This window comes from Somniosus microcephalus, chromosome 5 (genome assembly GCF_052327205.1).
Source record: "Somniosus microcephalus isolate GS21.2 chromosome 5, FLI_Smic_1.0, whole genome shotgun sequence".
In the NCBI taxonomy this organism is placed as follows: Eukaryota; Metazoa; Chordata; class Chondrichthyes; order Squaliformes; family Somniosidae; genus Somniosus; species Somniosus microcephalus.
The window spans coordinates 305355673-305381047 of NC_140991.1; the positions used below are offsets into that span (position 1 = coordinate 305355673).

Below are 25375 nucleotides of genomic sequence, written 5' to 3' on the forward strand. Positions count from 1 at the left end.
CAGAGATGAGGAGGAATTTCTTCACCCAGAGAGTGGTGAGCCTGTGGAATTCTCTACCACAGAAGGCAGTTGAGGCCAATTCATTAAATATATTCAAGAAGGAGTTGGATATATTTCTTAAGGCTAAAGGGATCAAGGGATATGGGGAGAAGGCAGGGACAGGGTACTGAGTTTGGATGATCAGCGGTGATCTCACGGAATGGCGGAGCAGGCTCGAGGGGCCGAATGGCCTACTCCTGCTCCTATCTTCTACGTTTCTATGTTTTTTATGGGGCTAAAAATAAATTTACCTTTTAAAAAAAAAGTATTTGGGGATTGGGGAGAGAACAGGGAACACTTCTCCTACCTCCACGTCACTGAGGAGCAAAGTCTCAGGCACCATTGCTTTACCGAGCAGCCTGTTACGGAGCTCTGTCACCTGTTCCAGCAGCGCACCTGGGCACAGACAGCACTGCCCGTGGCTGTCAGGGTCACTGTGACCCTTAACTTTGACGCCACCAGGCTGCAGCAGGTGACATCAGCGGCATCTCCCAGTTTATTGTGCGCCATTGAATCCAGAATGAGTGAAAAAAAAAATGTTTTCTCTTTTTTTCAAATCTTATGCTGGTAAAACAGGCCTTACTCCTGCTTTTGCCAGGCGTAATATTTCTAAGGGTTTTCAGCGGGCGGAGGTTCTCCAGAAAGCGGAACTCTCTCCCCGCAGAGGCCCTTCTCCAGGGCAGGCGTCCGATCTGTCAAGAGCCTTCTTGACAGATCGGAAATACCGGTTTTCAGCACATGCGCTTCGCATGCCTGAAACCAGCAGTTCCGATGTCCCTACGGTTGTACACATAGTGCGTACACACCCGTAGGGATCGGAATATCCGGCCCATTATGTACGTGGCTTGTTAGTTGCTTGAGGCGTGTGGAATGAGCATTATTTTGCAGGCGTATTTTGATTAGCTCTGTTTTTGCTCTTATTGCAATTAAACCTGTGTTGCAGAAGAAAATTGTGCATGTTCACTACAAAAAAAGGGTTATTATTAACTGTTTTTCTCAAAATTAGAAAAAAAGTTAAATTTACTGAACACCACAGAAACAGAACAGGTTAAAAAAATCTCACGGTAGAACCTTCAGCTTGTGTCGTGACCCACACGATCAATTTGATTTTGAGCCATTACTTGATTGTCCTTTATCAGGGACCGTCTTTTTCTGAATGACATTTTTACAGGAGCAGCAAATTCTATGAAAGGGAATGACTGTCCACAGAGGATTACAGCCGTACTGAGGTTTTCCTAATGCAGTGGAATAAAACTTAACGTTTGAATCATTTCCCTGAACCCTATTTCAATAAATCAGAACTTCTATTAAGAAAGATCTATTTAAAACAAAGAAACGAATAAAGTCTTCGCATTGCAAGCGTGCTTTTCAAGCGATATACTTTGGTTTATAATCATTTCTATATGGCACTGTTTCAGAAAATAGTTGCGGTTCAGGTTAAAAATAGTCCAAAGAATTTGTGTTGGTGGTGATCACAAAAAGGCTAACTCTGTCACATTTAAATGACTGCGGAGAAATGACATTTGCAGATGAAGGTAAGGCTAAGACACCACTCTATATAAATTTCTAAACAGGGCATATTTCTCTTGTAAGATTCAGCATACTAGCTCAGTGATACAGTGCAACTGTGCATAGCTGCCTTTGCTACGCAGACATAAATCCCGGCAAGACTGAAGTAAACTGCATTCATATTTGTGAACAACTGACAGGTTATTAGTAAAGTTCTGTGCATTAAATTTAATGACTTGGAGTTAAGGGGTTCCAAATTTATACCTATCAACAGATGAAAAGTGTCTCCAACTAGTTGATCTGCAAGCAGAACTGGTGAAGCAGTAGTCTGTTGAGTGTTGTGTGGGCAGAAACCTGAAAATTCCTATTAATAATGTTTACACTCAGCAACAACAGGAGCCAGAGCTACCAGTGTTGCACTAACCCAAAAAGGGACAGGGTGTCCCGGACTGCATTCCCATTCTGTACTGAGTTAACAGATCTCAGGTGTGGCATGACTCTTGGCGTTAGCGTCTTTGGGCAAGGGGGTGAGAATCGGCCAGGTTTCCTACGCCTGATAGTCATTCCGTGACTCCTGCAGAAAAGTGAACCAGTTTGAAATAGGGTTAGACCCGAAACGTCACTCTAATTTCTCTCCACGGATGTTGCCTGGCCTGCTGAGTTTTTCCAGCATTTTCTGTTGTTATTTTGGATTTCCAGCATCTGCAGTATTTTGCTCGCAACCTGCATGGATGTTGGGTAGAAGCAAGATCAGCCTCAACTATGATTCCCCCCCCCCCCCCCCCCCGACACAGTCAAATAACCTGGCAACACCCACTGCTCGAGCTCACCCACACGGTACTGGAAAGCTACAGGTGCCCGTGGAACAATAATACAGCTTAAGTTAGGAACTTCAGGAAAGAATGAGGCAAAATTAGGGGCAAATGTGAAAAAGAAAAAGGGACTTATGTTTTTACCTTCGTGGTATACTCTTGGCTTGGAGTCAGAAAGTCATGGTTACAAGCCCCACTCCAGAAACTTGAACACATAATCTAGACTGGCATCTCAGTGCAGTGCTGAGAGAGTGCTACATTGTTGGAGGTGCTGTCTTTTGGACAACACATTAAACCAAGGTCCTTTCTGTGTTCTTGGGTGAATGTAAAAGATCCTACACGACTATTTGAAGAAAGGCAAGGAAGTTCCCCCCGGTGTCTCAACCAACACCACATAACAGATTTCTCATTGCTGTTTGTGGACCCTTGCTGTGTGCAAATTGACTGCCACATATTCTCACATTACAACAGTGACTACGGGCTGGATTTTTCTGGGGGATTAATGGGCGCAATCAGTAGTGGGTCAGGTGGGAAAGTTCTTCTTTTCCCAGCGGGTCGGGACCCCGCTGTCAACCCACCGCTATGTGCCTTTACCAAATGTCGGGTCTTTCAGTGTTGAGCAGACCCGACACGCAATGGCGGGGGAGGTAATTTAGGTCATTATGACCTTGTTAACAGAGGATTAACAACAATTTTGAGCTCACCTTTAGAATTTACCAGTTCACCCACAGGGTCCACGCTGTTCGGGGATCACGTCTGTTAAGCTGGGTGGGAGTTGAATGTCCATGGAATCATCTCATTACTTGACAGCTTGAAATGTGGTATAACAGCTCCCATCTCACAGCTGTTCACTTTCCAAGCTCAGAAGCTGTTGCTTACTTCATTTGGAAGACAGATTGAGCTTTATGCAGGTTGCAAGTGTTTGGAGTAAACTCTCTATCCAGTGTCACCTCATTGGAACAACATCTCTCACCATTGACAGAATGCTTCTGTCATCTGTACTTCACCCGCCATCTATTCCATCTGCATGGGTATGGTTTATACTTTCTCACCTTGGTCCTCAGAATCTGACCATGATCAGCCGCAACAGCAGCATCAACAGCCACACCAACCTTCACCGCAATTACCTGATGCTGCACAGGACACAGGGCATCAGCACCTGACCACATTGCTGCCTGGGACACCAGGGATGGCCTCACCATGGCCAGATTTACTTCACTTGATGCTGCACACCCTGGATGCCACAAGATGCGCCAGGTTGGCACCACCCCACACCAACAACATAAAGGTTTCAATGTTTGACAGCACATTAACAGAAACTTCACATGAACATTGGCTAAAACATCCAAGTGCCTACCTTTGTGTGTTCTTAGTTGGTATGATCGGACTAGGATGAGGGTGAGTGTGAGGGGTGGCTAGTGAGATGGGGATGTGATAATGTAGATAGAGAGGGATGGGTGGAGGTGCAAGGTAAGTTGGTGTGGGTAAAGATGTGCAGGAGTAAGGTACGGAATGCAGAGTGATGGGTGTGGTAAACCACTTTTATCGTTCACTATCGTTACACTATAGTTATCACTGTTGTATTGTTCTCACTGTTCTCACTGTTGTATCACTATACGAGGTCGCCTCTTGTCGCGCTGTTATACCTGGGCTGACCACCTCCGACTCCGCCCATGGCTCCACCTACCTGCCCAGGTATAAAGGTAGTCGACTGGCTGGTATTCCTCCTTGTTGGACCCGATCACCCACGAGGGTGGGCTCTGTTATTTAGTCAATAAAAACCTTTAGTTACGTTCCTAACTCGTCGCTTTTTTATTGGACGAATTGATAGGTATATCAATGGGGATGTGGTGAGTGACACAGCAGGATGAGGTTGAGTGTGGCTTTGCAGTAACGTTTTGTGATCTACTGAGATCATTGAAAGCTTTGCGCCACTGCAGCCTGGTACTCCTAACGACATCCCTGCTTGTGTCCTCTTGTGCAATGTGCAACCAGGCTGCATTGATCTCCCGGGGAGGTCTCTTCCGCCCATTGGAAGGGAAGAGAACCTCCCAGTGTGCTTTGATTCTCTCCATAAGCATATGGACAGAGTCATGGGAGAGCCTGGGTGCAGCCCTGTACCTCTGTGCAGTGCTTGTCAGTGTTTGCGGCACCTCAATGCTGTAGAACACTGACAGCACGAATGTCAAAGTAAATTTGTGCATGGTCCCTTTAAGGAAACTGGCTAATGATGCGTTATCAAATGACGTCATCAGATCCACTCCCTTTAATTGGCCGCGAAACGCGCTGGGTGGGCTTAACAAGCCCAATCAGGAGAAAGTAATGCCGGAGGCTGGGATGGAGACAGGAGTGGGGATGTGACCCGCCACCGACCCGCCCAGGTAGGGAATATCGCGGCCTACATTTCAGAAGCACTTCAATGGCTGTGAAGTGCTTTGCGACATCTTAAGGATGTGAATGGTGCGATATACACCAAGTTCCTTCTTCATTTGATTTTTCAAAATCTTCAAAAGTAAGCCATGGAATTGAGTGCAACAGCCATCAAAGCAGCTTCATTATACCCAAAATACAGGACAGAAATGTGCTTTCCCCATCACCACCCAGCAAGGAGCTCCACCTCCATGAGGGTATCGAGCTCGTGCGGTCAAAACTCATCAATTGAAAACAGCCAAGTCTACGGCAGTGAAATAGTTCTTGGCGGTAACGCGGAATGTGGAATAATGAACCGACAGCCTGTTTGATATCCTGCTCGAATTTCCTTTCCACTAACTTCAATTGAAAAGAAAGTCGGGCGGGGTGTAAAACAAGCCACCGATTGGCTACCGCCCATTTTGTGCCATCACTGAAGATCAATTTCAGCCCCTTTAAATGTCTCCCATGGATGAAATTAAAGTGGGAGTCCAGTGCACTGTACATGGAATTATTAGGCAAACAAACAGATTTTTTTTCTTTCAAATTCCAGCTCAAAGAAAGAAAGGCTTGCATTTCTATCGCGCCTTTCACGCCACCGGACGTCTCAAAGCGCTTTTACAGCCAATGAAGTACTTTTGGAGTGTAGTCACTGTTGTAATAGAGTAAGCCCAAAGCAAAGGTGCCAATGACGGTTAGTCAATAATTATTCATTTAAACATGACTGTGATTTAACATAAAATCTTTTCACTCCTTCACTCGCCGGGTAAATCTCATATTCTACACCACGCCAGGGTTGTCCACTGTGTTGCACTCGCGCATCATCACATTTAACCTTAACTGCCTGTCATGATTTGGAGGGTTTTTTTTTGTTCCTGCCTGGATGCTTTTCTGATTTAACGCTGACAGATCTTTCCCTTTTCAGCCAGTTAAGGATTCCAGCCACTCGCAAAAAAAAAAAATTATAATCATTCAACTTAATGGTTTAGTTGAGGTGGGGGAGGGGGAGAGTTGATCCCTGTCCTTCCCTGACGTGCAGTCTCAGGACAGAGGTAGAATTTTTGTTTGTGTACCTGCTGGCATAGCCATGAAGATAGAATGATCCTGTCTGATCCCAAGGCTAGTGCTCCGAAGATTAAAATCCACTCAGCAAAGCGTGGCCTCAATGTTGCGCCTGGGAACTGTGCAAGCGTCTCAACTGAACTGAAAAGCTTTCAGCGCCATTTTCTTTTTGTTGCATGCTAACAATTTAGTTAGCCTTTTAAGTTGTAGAATGAGAGGGACAAGCGTTCCCTCAGAGCTGCAGGAACTCACTGGAGATGGGTAATGTTTCCTGAAATGTTAGTTAATTATGTATAATCTCTGATGCAAAAAACAATAAAATTACTTTTATGAATAATTCTGTGTGTTACAGTCACGATTTTCCAATGTAATTAATAAGAAAACAATGTTTGATGTGTCACAGTTAACAATGGTTGGAATGCTTATTCATATTATCCATTTCTATCCCCCTCTCCCCTGAAGGTGCGGATTCCAGCTGGGGTACTATTACCCTATTTGAGGCACTATTACACTATTAGAGGCACTATTACCCTATTTGAGGCACTATTACCCTATTAGAGGCAGTATTACCCTATTAGAGACACTATTACCCTATATGGGACACTATTACCCTATTAGAGGAAACATTATCCTATTAGAGGCACTATTGCCCTAATAGAGAGACTAGTACCCTATTAGGGGAAATATTATCCTATTAGAGGCAATATTACCCTATTAGAGGCACTATTACCCTATTGGGGCAATATTACCATATTAGAGGCATTATTACCCTATTAGGGGCAATATTACCCTATTAGGGGCAATATTACCCTATTAGAGGCACTATTACCCTATTAGAGACACTATTACCCTATTAGAGACACTATTAGCCTATTAGAGGCACTATTACCCTATTGGGGCAATATTACCCTATTAGAGGCACTATTACCCTATTAGGGGCAATATTACCCTATTAGAGGCACTATTACCCTATTAGGGGCACTATTACCCTATTAGAGGCACTATTACCCTATTAGAGGCACTATTACCCTATTAGGGGCAATGTTACCCTATTAGGGGCACTATTACCCTATTGGGGCAATATTACCCTATTAGGGGCAATATTACTCTATTAGGGGCAATATTACCCTATTAGGGGCAATATTACCCTATTAGAGGCACTATTACCCTATTAGGAGCAATATTACCCTATTAGGGGCAATATTGCCCTATTCGGGGGACTATTACCCTATTAGGGGCAATATTACCCTATTATGGGCACTATTACCCTATTAGAGGCACTATTACCCTATTAGAGGCACTATTACCCTATTGGGGCAATATTACCCTATTAGAGACACTATTACCCTATTAGAGGCACTATTAGGGGCAATATTACCCTATTAGAGGCAATATTATCCTATTAGGGGCAATATTACCCTATTAGAGGCACTATTACCCTATTAGAGGAACTATTACCCTATTAGCGGCACTATTACCTGTGGTAAACCACTTTTATCGTTCACTATCGTTACACTATGGTTATCGCTGTTTATATCGTTACACTATGGTTATCACTGTTTACACTGTTGTATCACTACACAAGGTCACCTCTTGCCACGCTGTTATACCTGGGCTGACCACAGCTGACTCCGCCCATGGCTCCGCCTGCTTGCCCAGGTATAAAGGTGGTCGACTGGCTGGTATTCCTCCTTGTTGGATCCGATCACCCACGAGGGTGGGCTCTGTTATTTAGCCAATAAAAACCTATAGTTACTAACTTAACTCGTCGCTTTTCATGAACTGAATTGATAGGTATATCAATTTTATTGGCTAAATTTTGAAATGTCTACAACGGAGCAGCCAAACGACCAGTCAGACGTACAGCCTCAGCCAAACGGCCATCTACAACAGCCCCAGCAGCCGGCCTGGCTACGAGCCCTCCGGCCGCCGTACCTGGATCTAAACCCACAGGCTGCGAATTCAGCCCTCGACTTCGAACACTGGCTGAGCTGCTTCGAAGCCTACCTGGGAGAATCCGGCGTGCCTCCGGCATCCAAACTAAGAGTTCTGACCGCTCAGGTGAGCCCTAAAGTATTTGCACTCATCCGGGACATTGCCACATACGAGGACGCCCTCAACCTGCTAAAAGAACAGTATCGGAGCCCTGTAAACTCAATGTACGCCAGGCATCTCCTAAGATCCCGCTCGCAACAGCCAGGAGAGTCGGTTGATGATTTCTTACGGGCGCTGCAAATACTCGGCAGGGACTGTGACTTTAAAGCCGTAACAGCTGCAGAACATACAGATGGAAACATCCGAGATGCCTTCGTGAAAGGCCTTTGGTCAGACTACTCACGGCAAAGACTGCTGGAATCAAAGGACCTCGACCTGAAAACAGCTGCTATCCTCGCTCGCTCCTTGGAAGTGGCCCATCGGGACCTCGAGGCGTACTCCAGGTACTGTGCTGCATGACCCTGGGACTCGGGCCCGACCCCGGCCGCAATACCCCTCGCACCGCCGCCTCTGGGACCTACCACAGCGTCGGTGTCCTGGAACCGATCGGGACCGCCACCCCTGGTACCGGCTGCGACATCGGAGCCAGGCCAGGCGAAACACCCGAGGGCGCGCTGCCCTGCCCTGCAAGAAACGCGACCTGCTCCGACTGCCACAAGAAAGGCCACTTCGCGAAGGCCTGCAGGGGGAAAGCCACAGACGCCAGCAGTGCCTCATGCGAGTTGTGGGGGCGGCCATCTTTCATCAAGGCCACAGATGCCAGTATCCCCTCATGTGAGTCGTGGGGGCGGCCATCTTTGATCAAGGCCACCGACGCCGGCAGTGCCTCATGTGAGTTGTGGGGGCGGCCATCTTCTCCGCCATTTTATTCAACGTCGTGGGCGCTGCCATTTTGTTCACCACACTCGACCGCCACCTTGTCTGCAGACCTGACCACCGCCTCACCCGCAGACTACAGCAGCTCGCTCAGCCATACACTAGCCTCCGTCACACTTGACCAAGCTCGCCCGCATCACCTGTCCAAGTCCATGATGGACATCAAAGTAAACGGCCACGCCACGACCTGCCTGTTCTACAGCGGAAGCACGGAGAGTTTCATCCATCCAGACACGGTGAGCCACTACTCCCTCACTGTCCGGCCAACGCGCAACCGGATCTCGATGGCGTCGAGGTCCCATTCTACAGGCATCAGCGGCTACTGTGTTGTGACCCTGTCGGTTAGGGGCACGGAGTCCTGCCCCAGCTCTGCGCTGCCGTCTTACTAGGGCTGGATTTCCAATCCCACCTTCAAAGTGTCACTTTGGCATACGGTGGACCCCTCCCCCCATTCACAGTCTACAACCAGCAGCTTTTAAACCGCCCACCGCGTACCACCTGCGGCCTATCCACCCTCAAGGTCCCGCCCCCCTCCCTGTTCGCTAACCTCACCCGCGACTGTAAACCCGTCGCTACCAAGAGCAGGCGGTACAGCGCCGGGGACAGAGCTTTTATTAGCTCCGAGTTGCAGCGACTCCTGAAGGAGGGCATCATCGAGAGAAGCAACAGCCCCTGGCGTGCCCAGGTCGTAGTCGTTAAGACCGGCGATAAACACCGCCTGGCCATCGACTACAGCCAAACCATAAACCGGTACACCCAGCTGGACGCATACCCCCTTCCCCGCATATCTGATATGGTCAATCAGATTGCACAGTACCGGGTATTCTCTACCATCGACCTTAAGTCGGCCTATCACCAACTCCCTATCCGCCCTGAGGACCGCCAGTATACCGCCTTCGAGGCGAATGGCCGCCTCTACCACTTCCTTAGGGTTCCCTTCGGCGTCACCAACGGGGTTTCGGTCTTCCAAAGGGAGATGGACTGGATGGTTGACCAGAACGGGCTGCATGCCACGTTCCCTTATCTAGATAACGTCACCATCTGCGGCCGCGACCGGCAGGACCATGATGTTAATCTGGAGAGATTCCTCCGTACGGCCCAATGGCTGAACCTCACCTACAATAAGGAGAAATGTGTGTTTAACACCTCGCGCCTTGCCATCAGTGGCTGCGTAGTAGAGAATGGAGTCATCGGCCCCGACCCCGAAAGAATGCGCCCCCTCATGGAGCTTCCCCTCCCCCACTGTCCCAAGGCGCTGAAGAGAACCCTGGGGCTCTTCGCCTACTATGCCCAATGGGTGCCCAATTATGCGGACAAAGCCAGACCCCTCATGAAGTCCACCTCCTTCCCCCTGACGGCAGAAGCATGCGCAGCCTTCTCCCTCATAAAGGGAGACATTGCTAAGGCCACAATGCACACGGTGGATGAGTCTATCCCTTTCCAAGTGGAGAGCGATGCATCCGACTTCGCCCTAACTGCAACCCTTAACCAGGTGGGGAGACCTGTGGCCTTCTTCTCAAGGACCCTCCAGGGCCCTGAGATCCGACACTCTTTGGTCGAGAAGGAGGCCCAGGCAATCGTGGAGGCAGTACGACGCTGGAGGCATTACCTGGCAGGCAAACGATTTACCCTCCTCACCGACCAGCGCTCAGTCGCTTTTATGTTTAATAACAAGCTGAGGGGCAAAATCAAGAACGACAAGATCTTGAGGTGGAGAATCGAGCTCTCCACCTACGATTATGATATCTTGTACCGGCCTGGTAAACTGAACGAACCCCCAGATGCTCTATCACGAAGTACATGCGCCAACGCGCAAATTGATAGACTGCAGACCCTCCACAACGACCTCTGCCACCCCGGGGTCACCAGACTTTACCACTTCATTAAGGCCCGCAACCTGCCCTACTCCATCGAGGAGGTCAGGACCATAACCAGGAACTGCCAAACCTGTGCCGAGTGCAAACCGCATTTCTTTAGGCCGGACAGAGCATGCCTGATCAAGGCCACCCGCCCCTTCGAGCGCTTGAGCATCGATTTTAAGGGGCCCCTCCCGTCCTCTGACCGTAATGTGTGCTTCCTCAACATTATTGATGAGTACTCCCGTTTCCCCTTTGCCTTCCCCTGCCCGGACATGACCAGTACCATGGTCATCAAATGCCTGAACGACCTCTTCGCCTTGTTCGGGTTCCCAAACTATATACATAGCGACCGGGGCTCATCCTTCATGAGCGAGGAACTTCGCCAGTTCCTACTAGCGAGAGGTATTGCTGCAAGCAGGACCACCAGCTACAACCCCCGAGGGAGCGGCCAGGTGGAAAGAGAGAACGCGACTGTCTGGAAGGCCGTTCTCTTAGCCTTAAAGTCTAAGGGCCTCCCAACCTCTCGCTGGCAGGAAGTCCTCCCGGCAGCGCTGCATTCCATCCGGTCACTGCTTTGCACTGCCATTAACGCCACCCCTCATGAACGAATGTTTGTTTTCCCCAGGAAGTCGACTACGGGAACCTCGTTACCAACATGGCTGACTTCTCCGGGGCCCGTCTTGCTGCGAAAGCACGTGAGGGCCCATAAAATGGACCCCCTGGTCGAGAGGGTGGACCTCCTGCACGCCAACCCCCAGTACGCCTATGTGGCATACCCAGACAGGCGGGAGGACACAGTCTCCTTACGAGACCTCGCACCCTCGGGCACCCCTGAGACACCACCGTTACCCCCCACCACCCCCCCAAATCCAGCCCAGGTAGACGGCATGCCAGAACCCCACGAGCCTTCGCCGACCACGCAGACACCAGCATTAACATCGGATACTGCACCACCGCCGCCGCTGCTGCGCCGATCAGAAAGGCTTACGAGGCCTCCGGACAGACTGACATACCCGAACTGGTAGTACACTTCACCCCGCCGGACTCAAATTTAAACAAGGGGTGAATGTGGTAAACCACTTTTATCGTTCACTATCGTTACACTATGGTTATCGCTGTTTATATCGTTACACTATGGTTATCACTGTTTACACTGTTGTATCACTACACAAGGTCACCTCTTGCCACGCTGTTATACCTGGGCTGACCACAGCTGACTCCGCCCATGGCTCCGCCTGCTTGCCCAGGTATAAAGGTGGTCGACTGGCTGGTATTCCTCCTTGTTGGATCCGATCACCCACGAGGGTGGGCTCTGTTATTTAGCCAATAAAAACCTATAGTTACTAACTTAACTCGTCGCTTTTCATGAACTGAATTGATAGGTATATCATTACCCTATTAGGGGCAATATTACCCTATTTGAGGCACTATTACCCTATTGCGGCAATATTACCCTATTAGGGGCAATTATCTATATATATAAAGCGATGCTTCTGTCCTTCTGTCTGTCTGTCTGGCATTCTGTCTGTCTGTCATTATCTGCTCATTAGCGACGGAGTGACCTCGAGGTCAACCAATCGTACACCGGGCCCTCCTACAGTCGAGTGACAAGACCATTGACCAATCCTACGCTTCGGTGACCTGACGGTCGACCAATCGATGCGTGTGTGGGCGGGCCTTATCCTTCTGAACCGAGGTGAGTGGCCGCCATCTTGCTTCTATTCTTTTTCCTGCTTTCTGCGTCTTTCTTTTCAAATATACATTTCCAGCAAAATAAAATTGAATTTATTAAATTGTTTTAAAAAAAACTTCATTCATTTGTAAATATTTTTTCTAACCTGAACATTCTTTTTCCTACCTTTCCCCGTTTTTTTGTTAGGCCTGAAAGCCTGGGCCTTTCTTGCCCAGCCAGGCCCGAGCTAGGGCTTCTGCTAAGCTCCTCACCGCCCCCCACCCCCATCACGTTACCCGGGGCAATGGCGTCAGCCACGAGGGTCAGGGTGCACGCGCGGCAGGCGCAGCTGAGATGCGGCGTCTCTCTGTTCCGCGCTCGGCTCGGGCGGGAGGCGGGTCTCTCAGCCGCAATCGGCGATCTGGAGGGCGGGGCTCCGGAGAGCAGGAGGGCGGGGCTCCGGAGAGTGGGACGCCGCTGTTCGGGAGGGCGGGGCTCAGGACATCGGGGGAGCGGGAGGCGGGACATCGGTAGATCGGGGGGCGGGAGATTGGGGGGCGGGACATCGGGAGATTGCGGGGCGGGACATCGGGAGATCGCGGGCCCGGACCACAGATCGGGGGGGCGGGGCTCGGGAGATCGGGGGGGGCGACCCTCAAGGGGGGCGGGCCTCCGGAGATCGGGGGGGCAGCGCTCCGCAGATCGGGGGGGCGGGGCTCGGGGGGGCGGGTCTCGGGAGATCGGGGCTTCGGGGGGGCGGGGCTCGGGAGATCGGGGTGGGGGCTCGGGAGATCGGGGGGGGCGGGGCTCGGGAGATCGGGGGGGGGCCGGGCTCGGGATATCGGGGGGGAGGTGGTGCTCGGGTGATTGGCGGGGCTCGGGGACTCTCCCCCTTCCCTCCCCCCTCCCCTCCCCCCTCCCTCCCCCTCCCCTTCCCCCCTCCCCCTCCCCTACCCCCTCCCCCCTTCCCCCTCCCCCCTCCCCTCCCCTTCCCCCTCCCCTTCCCCTCCCCCCTTCCCCTCCCCCCTTCCCTTCCCCCTCCCCTTCTTCCCCCCCGTCTTCCCCCCAGTCGCTCTCTCTCTTCCCCCCAGTCGCTCTCTCTCTTCCCCCCAGTCGCTCTCTCTCTTCCCCCCAGTTGATCTCTCTCTCTCTTCCAACAACAACATGCCCTCGAAAAAGCCTCGGCACCGCCGGGCACTTCAGCAAGTCTATATATATAAAGCGATGCTTCTGTCCTTCTGTCTGTCATTCTGTCTGTCTGTCTGTCATCACGTGTGCGTCTGGCGGGCTATGCACTCGAAAGTTACAGGGCGTACCTACGCATGCGTTACGTCGAAAGAAAGCTTACCTTTCCAAAACGGTCTTAAGCGTATTTACGTTTCGGCCGGGCTAAAATCGCGCCCGCGGTATCCGAAAAACCTTCAACATTCCGCTCATTAGCATCTCATTATCCGCTCATTAGTGACAGAGTGACCTCGAGGTCGACCAATCGTACGGCGGCTTGCTGCCGCGTGCGGCCGGGCCCTCCTACAGTCGAGTGACGGGACGATTGACCAATCCTACGCTTTGGTGACCTGACGGTCGACCAATCGGTGCGTGTGTGGGCGGGCCTTATCGTTCTGAACCGAGGTGAGTAGCTGCCATCTTGCTTCCATTCTTTTTCCTGCTTTCTGCGTCTTTCTTTTCAAATATACATTTCCAGCAAAATAAAATTGAATTTATTAAATTGTTTTAAAATAAATCACTCATTTGTAAATATTTTATCTAACCTGAAGATTCTTTTTCCTACCTTTCCCCGTTTTTTTCTTAGACCTGAAAGCCTGGGCCTTTCTTGCCCAGCCAGGCCCGAGCTAGGTAATTGGGCTGCTGCTAAGCTCCTCACCACCCCCCCCCCCCCCGGCCCGGTGTCACGTTACCTGGGGCAACGGCGTCAGCCACCAGGGATCTCGGGCGGGGCTTGGAGAGCGTCAAGGGTTACCCCGGCAACCGGGCCCGCCGGCCGTCTCTTAGCCGCAATCGGCGGTCTTCAAGCCAGCTCAGGAGGGCAGGGCTCCGGAAGGCGGGGGGCCGGTGCTCGAAAGATCGGGCCTCCGGAGTTCGGTGCTTGGTTGGTTGGGGCCCCGACCCTCGGGGGGGGGCCCCGACCCTTGGGGGGGGCGCGACCCTCGAGGGGGGCGCGACCCTCCAGGGGGGCCGCGACCCTCGGAGGGGGGGCGCGATCCTCGGGGGGGGCGCGACCCTCGGGGGGGGCTCGACCCTCGGGGGGGGTGCGACCCTCCGGGGGGGGCGCGACCCTCGGGGGGGGGCACGACCCTCGGGGGGGGAGCGCCCCCCGCCCTCCCTCCCCTCCCTCCCCCACTGCCCTCCCTCCCCCCCGCCCTATCTTCCCTCCCCGCCCTCTCTTCCCTCCCCGCCCTCTCTTCCCCCCTGCCCTCTCTTCCCTCCCCGCCCTCTCTTCCCCCCTGCCCTCTCTTCCCTCCCCGCCCTCTCTTCCCCCCTCCCCGCCCTCTCTTCCCTCCCCGCCCTCTCTTCCCCCCTCCCCGCCCTCTCTTCCCCCCTCCCCGCCCTCTCTTCCCCCCCTCCCCGCCCTCTCTTCCCCCCCTCCCTGCCCTCTCTTCCCCCCCGCCCTCTCTTCCCCCCTCCCCGCCCTCTCTTCCCTCCTCCCCGCCCTCTCTTCCCCTCCTCCCCGCCCTCTCTTCCCCCCGCCCTCTCTTCCCCCCCCTCCCCGCCCTCTCTTCCCCCCCCTCCCCGCCCTCTCTTCCCCCCCTGCCCGCCCTCTCTTCCCCCCCTCCCCGCCCTCTCTTCCCCCCCTCCCCGCCCTCTCTTCCCCCCCTCCCCGCCCTCTCTTCCCCCCGCCCTCTCTTCCCCCCTCCCCGCCCTCTCTTCCCCCCCTCCCCGCCCTCTCTTCCCCCCCCTCTCTTCCCCCCAGTCGCTCTCTCTCTTCCCCCCAGTCGCTCTCTCTCTTCCCCCCCAGTCACTCTCTCTCTTTCCCCCAGTCGCTCTCTCTCTCTCTCTTCCAACAATAAAATGCCCTCGAAAAAGCCTCGGCACCGCCGGGCACTCCAGCTAGTTACCCTATATAGGGCACTATTACCCTATTAGAGGCACTATTACCCAATTAGTGGCAATATTACCCTATTAGAGACACGAGTACCCTATTAGGGGCAATATTTCCCGATTAGAGACACTATTACCCTATTAGAGACACTATTACCCTATTAGAGACACTAGTACCCTATTAGGGGCAATATTACCCTATTAGAGACACTATTACCCTATTAGGGACACTATTACCCTATTAGGAGCAATATTACCCTAATAGGGGCAATATTACCCTATTAGAGACACTATTACCCTATCAGAGACACTATTACCCTACTGGGCCAATGTTATCCTATTAGAGGCGCTATTACGGGAACGGTAGCGTAATGGTAATGTCACTGGGCTAGTAATCCAGAGGCCTGGACTAATGATCCAGAGACGTGAGTTCAAATCCCACCACGGCAGCCGGGGAGTTTAAATTCAGTTAATTAAATAAATCTGGATATAAAAATCTAGTATCAGTAATGGTGGCCATGAAGCTACCGGATTGTCGTAAAAACTTATCTGGTTCACTAATGCCCTTTAGGGAAGGAAATCTGCCGTTCTTACCCGGTCTGGCCTATATGTGACTCCAGACCCACAGCAATGTGGTTGACTCTTAACTGCCCTGTGAAATAGCCTAGCAAATCACTCAGTTGTAACTAACCGCTACAAAACAAAATAATAAGAATGGGACCGCCCGGCATCGACCTCGGCACTGGCTACGGACACGGCAATGGCACACCCAGCCCAGTCAACCCTGCAAAGTCCTCCTCACCAATACCTGGGGACTTGTTCCAAAATTTGGAGAGCTGTCCCACAGAGTAGTCAAGCAACAGCCTGACAGAATCATACCTTTCAGCCAATATCCCAAACTCCTCCATCACCATCCCTGGGTATGTCCTGTCCCACCAGCAGGACAGACCCACCAGGGGTGGCAGCACACTGGTATACTGTCAGGAAAGAGTGGCCCTGGGAGTCCTCAACATTGACTCCGGACCCCATGAAGTCTCATGGCTTCAGGTCAAGCATGGGCAAGGAAACCTCCTGCTGATTACCACCTACTGCCCTCCCTCAGCTGATGAATCAGTACTCCTCCATGTTGAACACCACTTGGAAGAAGCACTGAGAGTAGCAAGGGCACAGAATGTACTCTGGGTGGGGGAATTCAATGTCCATCACCAAGAGTGGTTCGGTAGCACCAATACTGACCGAGCTGGCTGAGTCCTGAAGGACATAACTGCTAGTCTGAGCCTGTGACAGGTGGTGAGTGAACCAACACGAGGGAAAAACCTACTTGACCTCATCCTCACCAATCTACCTGTCGCAGATGCATCTGTCCATGACAGCATTGGTAGCAGTGACCACCGCACAGTCATTGTGGAGACGAAGTCCCGTCTTCACACTGAGAACACCCTCCATCGTGTTGTGCGGCACTACCACCGTGCTAAATGGGATAGATTCAGAACAGACCTAGCAGCTCAAAACTGGGCATCCATGAGGCGCTGTGGGCCATCAGTAGCAGCAGAATTGTATTCCACCACAATCTGTAACCTCATGGCCCGGCATATCCCTCACTCTGCCATTACCATCAAGCCAGGGTACCAACCCTGGTTCAATAAGGAGTGTAGAAGAGCATGCCAGGAGCAGCATCAGGCGTACCTAAAAATGAGGTGCCAACCTGGGGAAGCTGCAACACAGAACTACATGCATGCTAAAAAGCGGAAGCAGCATGCTACAGACAGGGCTAAGTGATCCCCCAATCAACGGATCAGATCAAAGCTCTGTAGTCTTCCACATCCAGTCATGAATGGTGGTGGACCATTGAACAACTAACGGGATGAGGAGGCTTCAAGATTATTCCCATCCTCAATGATGGTTGAGCGCAAAAGACAAGGCTGAAGCGTTTGCAGCCAACTTCAGCCAGAAGTGCCGAGTGGATGATCCATATCGGCCTACTCCCGAGGTCCCCACCATCACAGAAGCCAGTCTTCAGCCAATTCGATTCACTCCACGTGATATCAAGAAACGGCTGAGCGCACTGGATACAACAAAGGCTATGGGCCCCGACAACATCCCGGCTATTGTGCTGAAGACTTGTGCTCCAGAACTAGCCAAGCTGTTCCAGTACATCTACAACACTGGCATCTATCCAACAATGTGGAAAACTGCCCAGGTATGACTTGTCCACAAAAAACAGGACAAATCCAACGCGGCCAATTACCGCCCCATCAGTCTACTCTCAATCATCAGCAAAGTGATGGAAGGTGTCGTCGACAGTGCTCTCAAGCGGCACTTACTCACCAATAACCTGCTCACTGATGCCCAGTTTGGGTTCCGCCAAGTCGACTCGGCTCTCGACTTCATTACAGCCTTGGTCCAAACATGGACAAAGGAGCTGAATTCCAGAGGTGAGGTGAGAGTGACTGCCCTTGACATCGAGGCAGCATTTCACCGAGTATGTCATCAAGGAGCCCTAGTAAAACTGAAGTCAATGGGAATCCGGGGGAAAACTCTCTACTGGCTGGAGTCATAACTAGCACAAAGGAAGATGGTTGTGGTGGTTGAAGTTCAATCATCACAGCCCCAGGACATTGCTGCAGGAGTTCCTCAGAGCAGTGTCCTAGGCCCAACCATCTTCAGCTGCTTCATCAATGAACTTCCCTCCTACATAAGGTCAGAAATGGGGATGTTCACTGATGACTGCACAGTGTTCAGCGCCATTCACAACTCCTCAGATAATGAAGCAGTCCATGCCCGCATGCAACAAACCTGGATGACATTCAGGCTTGGGCTGATAAGTGGCAGGTAACATTCATGCCACAGAAGTGCCAGGCAATGACTATCTCCAACAAGCAAGAATCTAACCACCTCCCCTTGATATTCAATGGCATTACTATCGCCGAATCCCTCACTAGCAACATCCTGGGGGTCACCATTAACCAGAAACTTAACTGGACCAGCCACATAAATACTGTGGCAACAAGAGCAGGTCAGAGGCTAGGTATTCTGTGGTGAGTGTCTCACCTCCTGACTCCCCAAAGCCTTTCCACCATCTACAAGGCACAAGTAAGGAATGTGATGGAATACTCTCCACTTACCTGGATGAGTGCAGCTGCAACAACACTCAAGAAGCTCGACACCATCCAGGCCAAAGCAGCCTGCTTGATTGGCACCCCATCCACCACATTAAACATTCACTCCCTCCACCACTGGCGTATCATGGCAGCAGTGTGTACCATCTACAAGATGCACTGCAGCAACGCGCCAAGGCTTCTTCGGCAGCACCTCCCAAACCCACAACCTCTTCCACCTAGAAGGACAAGGGCAGCAGGTGCATGGGAACACCACCACCTCCAAGTTCCCCTCCACGTCACACACCATCCTAAATTAGAAGTATATCGCCGATCCTTCATCGTCACTGGGTCAAAATCCTGGAACTCCCTACCTAACAGCACTGTGGGAGTACCATCACCACACGGACTGCAGCGGTTCAAGAAGGCGGCTCACCACCATCTTCTCAAGGGCAACTAGAGATGGGCAATAAATGCTGGCCTTTCCAGCAATGCCCAGATCCCATAAAACAAATTTAAAAAACAAATTTAAAAAACTATCACCCTATTAACGGCACTATTACCCTATTAGAGACACTATTACCCTAATAGGGGCACTATTACCCTTTGGTATCATTCTCCCTGGCAGTAACTGTTCTGCAAATGAGTGTCTGTAGACAAGCAATAGAACACAGCTTTCAGCAGTTGTGTAAATGTACTGACTAGTAGCATAATTTGTCGGCACCCTTAGGCTGGTAAGAACTGATCCCAACAGTTATGATGGATAACAATTAGCATACAGGTTGCATGAGAGGAGGAGAAAGGAGAAGTTAAACAGCAGTGCCCTGCACTATGGAATATGATAAAACATGAGGTTGATCCTTGGATTGACCGCATAGGGAGCCTCAATATTGCAACATCTTCTCACGATTTCAGAATGGCATTGACAGAAGCTGGAAGCAATTCACCCACCAGCTTTCTCTGGAGACCGTGACAAAGTGCCATTTAGAGTGAGGCTCACTCATTTTGGCTCAATAACGTTTTCTGACGCTGATGGCTCTGTAGCCCTGGGGTAGTGTGTGGCAGGCAGAAAATAGATTGAAAAGATTTAATAGATTTAAAAAACTAGTTAGACCACAGCTAGAGTACTGCATACAGTCCTGGTCACCACATTACAGGAAGGATGTGATTGCACTGGAGAGGGTACAGAGATTTGCGAGGATGTTGCCAGGACTGGAGAATTTTAGGTATCAGGAAAGATTGGATTGGCTGGAGTTATTTTCCTTGGAACAGAGGAGGCTGAGGGGAGATTTGATTGAAGTGTATAAAATTATGAGGGGCCTAGATAGTGTGAATAGGAAGGACCTATTTCCCTTAGCAGAGGGGTCAATAGCCAGGGGGCAGAGATTTAAAGTAATTGGTAGAAGGATTAGAGGAGAGTTGAGGAGAACTTTTTTCACCCAGAGGGTGATGGGGGTCGGGGACTCACTGCCTGAAACCCTCATCACATTTAAAAAGTACTTGGCTATACTCTTGAAGTGCCGTAACCTACAGGGCTATGGACCAAGAGCTGGAAAGTGGGATTAGGCTGGAGAGCACTTTTTCGGCCGGCGCAGACACAATGGTCCGAATGATTCTATTCTATGATTCTATGAAAGAGCGTGCATTGCTCTTTAAAACCACAACAAGCCTAACCTGAATTCCAATCTATAACCATCACTCATGCAGGAACAGCATTACCCAAGAGATTGCCTCCTTCCCCAGCGCATTTGTTAGAGACTGAGCTTTACAATGCACTGTGGAGAGCGTTCCGGCTATAGATTTGTTGCCGCTATTTCTGCGGCTTGCCTCGAAGTAATGCTCTTGTTTTTTTCCTTGTCTACACGGTTTAACTGCTGACTTAACAATGTTTAGTGATTTGTTGCTGCTTCGTCCCGTGTTTATGCTGAACAGCTTTAAAAAAAAATCTCCGTATCCTTTTCTCAATCTGCTCGTCAATTTCAGGTCAGTTCCATAAATTCAGAATGAAGACCCATGATTCTGTCTGCTCAGGTTGCTTTACAAACAGGCTCACGAATAAATATGCAGTGGGCAAGCGTTTAATGCCTATTTATATTTCACCAGCAAGGGCAACCTCAGAGCTTGTCTGTGACAAAGTCATGAGTCAATTGTGCAGATGGTTCTGGTCGGAGCAATTTAAAACAACAGGGTGTCAAGAATTAAATTAAGTGCTGATATTTTTGCAGCATTCATTTTGATTCTTTTGATGCTTTAAGTATAGGGTACGTTGCCTTATGATTTCACAAAGAAGCGCTGTAACATCAGAACAGTCATTCCTACATTATAATAGTGACTACACTTCAAAAAGCACCCCGTTGGCCGTAAAGCGCTTTGGGACGTCCGGTGGTCGTGAAAGGCGCTATAGAAATGCAAGTCTTTCTTTCTTGTAGCACAGGTAGAAAAATTGTGATTTGTTGTAAATCGCTACAGTGTGGATCCTTAGCTTGCATTAGTGAGTAAAATATCACTTATGGGTTATGACTACAGGTCTTGTAATGCTTGGGATAAATTGGGTGTCCCCCTTTCTTATTATGCAACAGTCACAGTGTGTACATAGGTGATATAACTATGCACCTAAGGTGCTTTTTGTAAAAATGTGTTAAAATCCAATTTTTATCTTCTATCGACTGGGCACTATTCATTTCATTATTTTTAATATTCAAATATATTTCCCAGGTGAATTGCTCATTGTTGAGATCGATAGATTTTTGGACTCTAGGGGAATCAAGGGATATGGGGATTGGGCGGGAAAGTGGAGTTGAAGTCAAAGATCAGCCATGATCTTATTGAATGGCGGAGCAGGCTCGAGGGGCCGTATGGCCGACTCCTGCTCCTAATTCTTTTGTTCTTATGGACATTAGCATCTCTAACAAGTAATGTTCTGCCCTCTGATTAATTAAGTCCTTCTTCTTTTTCCCAGATCACAAAGACAGTCTGAAGCTTTATACATTTCACTAATAAAACAGAGGATACACAGCAGGAAGCCATTGGAGACCTCCATTCAAACAACACCCAAGTAATTAACTTATGAATGGATTATGATGCTGAGTCCGTCCACTGGAGAAATATCATAATGAGCAGAGCCCTGGCATGAGCCCCAATTTTAACGGGGCAAGAATCGGGCGGGCAGGGGAGGAGGTGATAGTCAAACACTCCCCCTCATCAGAACCCAATCTGCATATTTAAAGAAGGATCCTGTGTGTGTCCTCCATACCTGGTCGGAAGGGTGTGTGATGTCGCACGATCAGTCTCCCGGGCGCAGTTAACTACCCACCTGCCCAATTTCTGCTGCGCCTGGGTCTTGTAATCGTAGCTGAGAGAATAATGGCAGGTGATGGGCCGATGCCTCCCGTGCTGCCGAACCTCCCTTTTCTCTCAGCCTCCAAAAACATTCCTGGGTAGAATCGCGCTGAATGCTACACCCACTGTGGCAATTATGGTTGCAGCGATCAAAATTCAAAAAGCTGACCTTCAAGAAACAGCTGAACCTGATTGGCTTCTCACACCCGCTGTTCTCTGGTCGAGATAAATGCACTTTGCGGGTTAGGTATTGACATCATGCAATTACACAAGTTCATTTCCATCAGTTACAGATATACATTCAGCTCTCACGCCATTTGAGCAAGAGAAATATGAGGTGAATTTTAACCCCCCCCCCAAAATGGGTGGGTTGGGGTCGTGTGAGATGTAAAACATTTTTAAATCTCAAGCTCGACCCCAACCCCGCCCACCTCCGGGTTTAACAGGCGGGACAGGGGGCCTGGCAGCCAATCAGCTCCCAGGAGGCAAGTTGGTCATTTAAATATTACAATGAGGCTGGGAGCCTGACATTTAACTTCCCTTACAGGTTTTACCCTGGGAAACCCAGCAGCACAAGCGAGGCGCAGAGGGCTTTGGGGAAAAGGTAAGTGCCCTTACAGCACTGCTTGTGGTCCAGGGGGAGCAGGAGTGCTTCTCCCGGCCCCCCCAAGCTTACCTGCTTCCCTGGGATCAGACACCCCTCCCAGCATCAAAAGACCCCTTCCCCAATCAGTGATGGGACACCCAGGATCGGAGCCTGCCCCCAGATTGAGACCCACCCCATGCTCCCACTAGCAGAAGCAGGCTCCTTACCTGATCCTGCGGCCTGCCCCCACCCGACTGGAAGCAAAGCCTGTCAAACAGGCTGAACTCTGGGCAGGGAATCTTTCCAAAAAAAATACGCATGCTAGCATGCGGGGAACACCCGGACTTCTGGGTTTCACCTCTGAAACTCCGCCCACCCACCGCGGCTCGGGAAAAGCCGCCCCGGTCACTATCGGGCCCAAATGGCTCCATGGGTAGCACAATCGCGTCTGAGTCAAAAAGGTTGTGGGTTCAAGTCCCACTCTAGAGACCTGAGCATAAAATCTAGGCTGACATTCCTGTGCAGTAGTGAGGGAGCGCTGCACTGTCGGAGGTGCCAGCTTTCGGATGAGATGTTAAACCGAGGCCCCCTCTGCGCTCTCTTTTGGACATGAAAGATCCCATGGCCGCTATTTCGAAGAAGAGCAGGGGAGTTAACGCCGGTGTCCCTGGACTAATATTTATCCCTCAATCAACATCACTAAAAACAGGTTATCTGGTCATTATCACGTTGCTGTTTGTGGGAGCTTGCTGTGCACAATTGGCTGCCGTGTTTCCTACATTACAACAGTGACTGCACTTCAAATAGTACTTCATTGGCTGTAAAGTGCTTTGGGATTTCTGGTGGTCATGAAAGGCGCTATAGAAATGCAAGTCTTCCTTTTTTTTTCCTGGGAAATTGCCTGATGCATCAGTGGAGCAGGGAGCTAGTGAATTGTGTCCTGTGCCATTTCTTGTACAGCAGTGGAACTACTCAACCCCATGTCAACTATAGCCGCACGCGCAGTGAAAGCACCTAGTGTGTTGAAGAATTGAAGACTCGTTTGCTTAGTTTACCGCCCAAGCAGCAGCTCAATCATTGCTGTCACCTTTGCAGACTGAAGCTTCCTGTACACCGAGCAACGCGCCCAAAATAAATCGCAGAATGGCCAGCCGCAGTTCGTCAGCTCATTTCAGTCAGTTTGGCAGAACATTCCGCTGAGGCTACTTAGACATTGTTCGGCATTTGTGTACAGCTGTCAGGAACCAGTTTAAGAGTTCAACAGGCAAAAAGGCAAACTCATTTAAATATGGCTGCTTTGTGACAAAGCAGAAACATGCCCAAAATGACAAGCTTCTTTTCCATGTCAGTTTTTTTGTTAAATGCAGAGGAATCTTTGAAATTGTGCATAATTCAGGCATTCTTTAGAATGTGTGGCTGTTAAAAAGATTAGACACTTTGAGGTTAGTTTTGCAGAGAATGGCGTACACATGAAGGATATAACAGACATAATTTCTTCTCTAATATATGCATGCTTTGAAGTATCAAGTCTAAAGTACATTAAAGCTACATTATCCATGAAACTTGGGCCTGCAAACCTCCAATTTGCTGATGGCTGCCTGCATTTTCAGTCAATTTCTTGCAAAATTGGAAAAAGACAAATAGATGCATCCTGGCAAACCTCTCTGGGTCCATGGTGAAAGCCAGTGGCTCGGTGGGTAGCACCCTTGCCTCTGAGCCAGAAGTGTTGGGTGGTTCTAATTCGCACCCACTGAGATTTGAGCACAAAAATCTAGGCTGACACTCCAGTGCAGTGCTGAGGCAGTGCTGCCCTGTCGGAGGTGCCATCTTTCAGATGCGACGTTAAACCGAGGCCCCGTCTGCCCTCTCAGGTGGACGTAAAAGATCCTGTGGCCATTATTTTCGAAGAAGAGCAGGGGGAGTTATCCCCGGTGACCCGGCCAATATTTATCCCTCAATCAACATCACTAAAACAGAGTATCTGGTCATCATCACATTGCTGTCTGTGGGATCTTGCTGTGCGCAAATTGCCTGCTGCATTTCATACATTACAACAGAGACTACACTTCAAAAAGGAATTCATTGGGTGTAAAGCGCTTTGGGGCGTCTGGTGGTTATGAAAGGTGCTATATAAATGCAAGTCTTTTTACAAGCATAAACATACTCAAGGTATACGCCTGTCATTTTAATTCACCGCTCCATTCCCATTCGGGCCTCACCATCCTCAGCCTCTTGCATTGTTCCACGGAAGCTCAACGTAAACTCGAGGAACAGCACCTCATCTTCCGATTAGGCACTTTGCAGCCTTCCGGACTCAATATCGAGTTCAACAATTTCAGATCATAACCTCGGCCCCTATTACATTTTTACTTATATTTTTTTTCCCCACCCCTTTGTTTTGGGTTTTCCCTCCCCACACCCCCCTTCCTCTTTTTTTTACATGGCAGCTGTCTCTCATTCTGCCAGTACATTTCACACCTAATCTGAGCCGTCTTTTGTCTCTTTACTAGTCCTATCACCATCTCCTCTCGTTTTGAATACCTCTTAATGTCTATTCACTTCTTTTGTTCCCTCCCCAGCCCTCCTTTCAATCTATCTCATTTCCTTTCCAGTTTTGAAAAAGGGTTTCGACCTGAAACATCGACTCTAATTTCTCTCCACGGATGTTGCCTGGCCTGCTGAGTTTTCCAGCATTTTCTGTTGTTATTAAGGTATGCAGAGGATGGGTTTCGACCACTGTTTATGAATTTCTGATCTGGCTTTCGGCATTAGGGGTTGGAATTGCATTGTGCGATATTAATATCGGAACATATTAGCGCATCATATGAAATTCTTTTTCCTGCTATTTTAACACATGCATTAATCCATTTATTTTGTACTAGCAGGGGGTGCCCGGCGTTGCCAGGGCAATTTTGGGCCACGCGGTCTCCCTGCCCGTGTCTGTCCCCTCTCTCTCTCCTTCCCTCTCCCCCTCTCCTCTCCTCTCCCTCCCTCCCGTCCCTCGACAGGAACACGCTACTGACCGCAAGGAAAGGCAAGCAAAAAAAAATTAATTAGAGGGC

The 25375-nt window shown here is 50.0% G+C and overlaps 1 protein-coding gene across 1 annotated transcript in view; it reads right to left on the bottom strand.

Moving 5' to 3' along the window:
• The window catches only part of LOC147117868 (cadherin-18-like), a 1002068-nt gene that overhangs the window by 664632 nt on the left and 312061 nt on the right, over nt 1-25375 (bottom strand). The window lies entirely within an intron of this gene.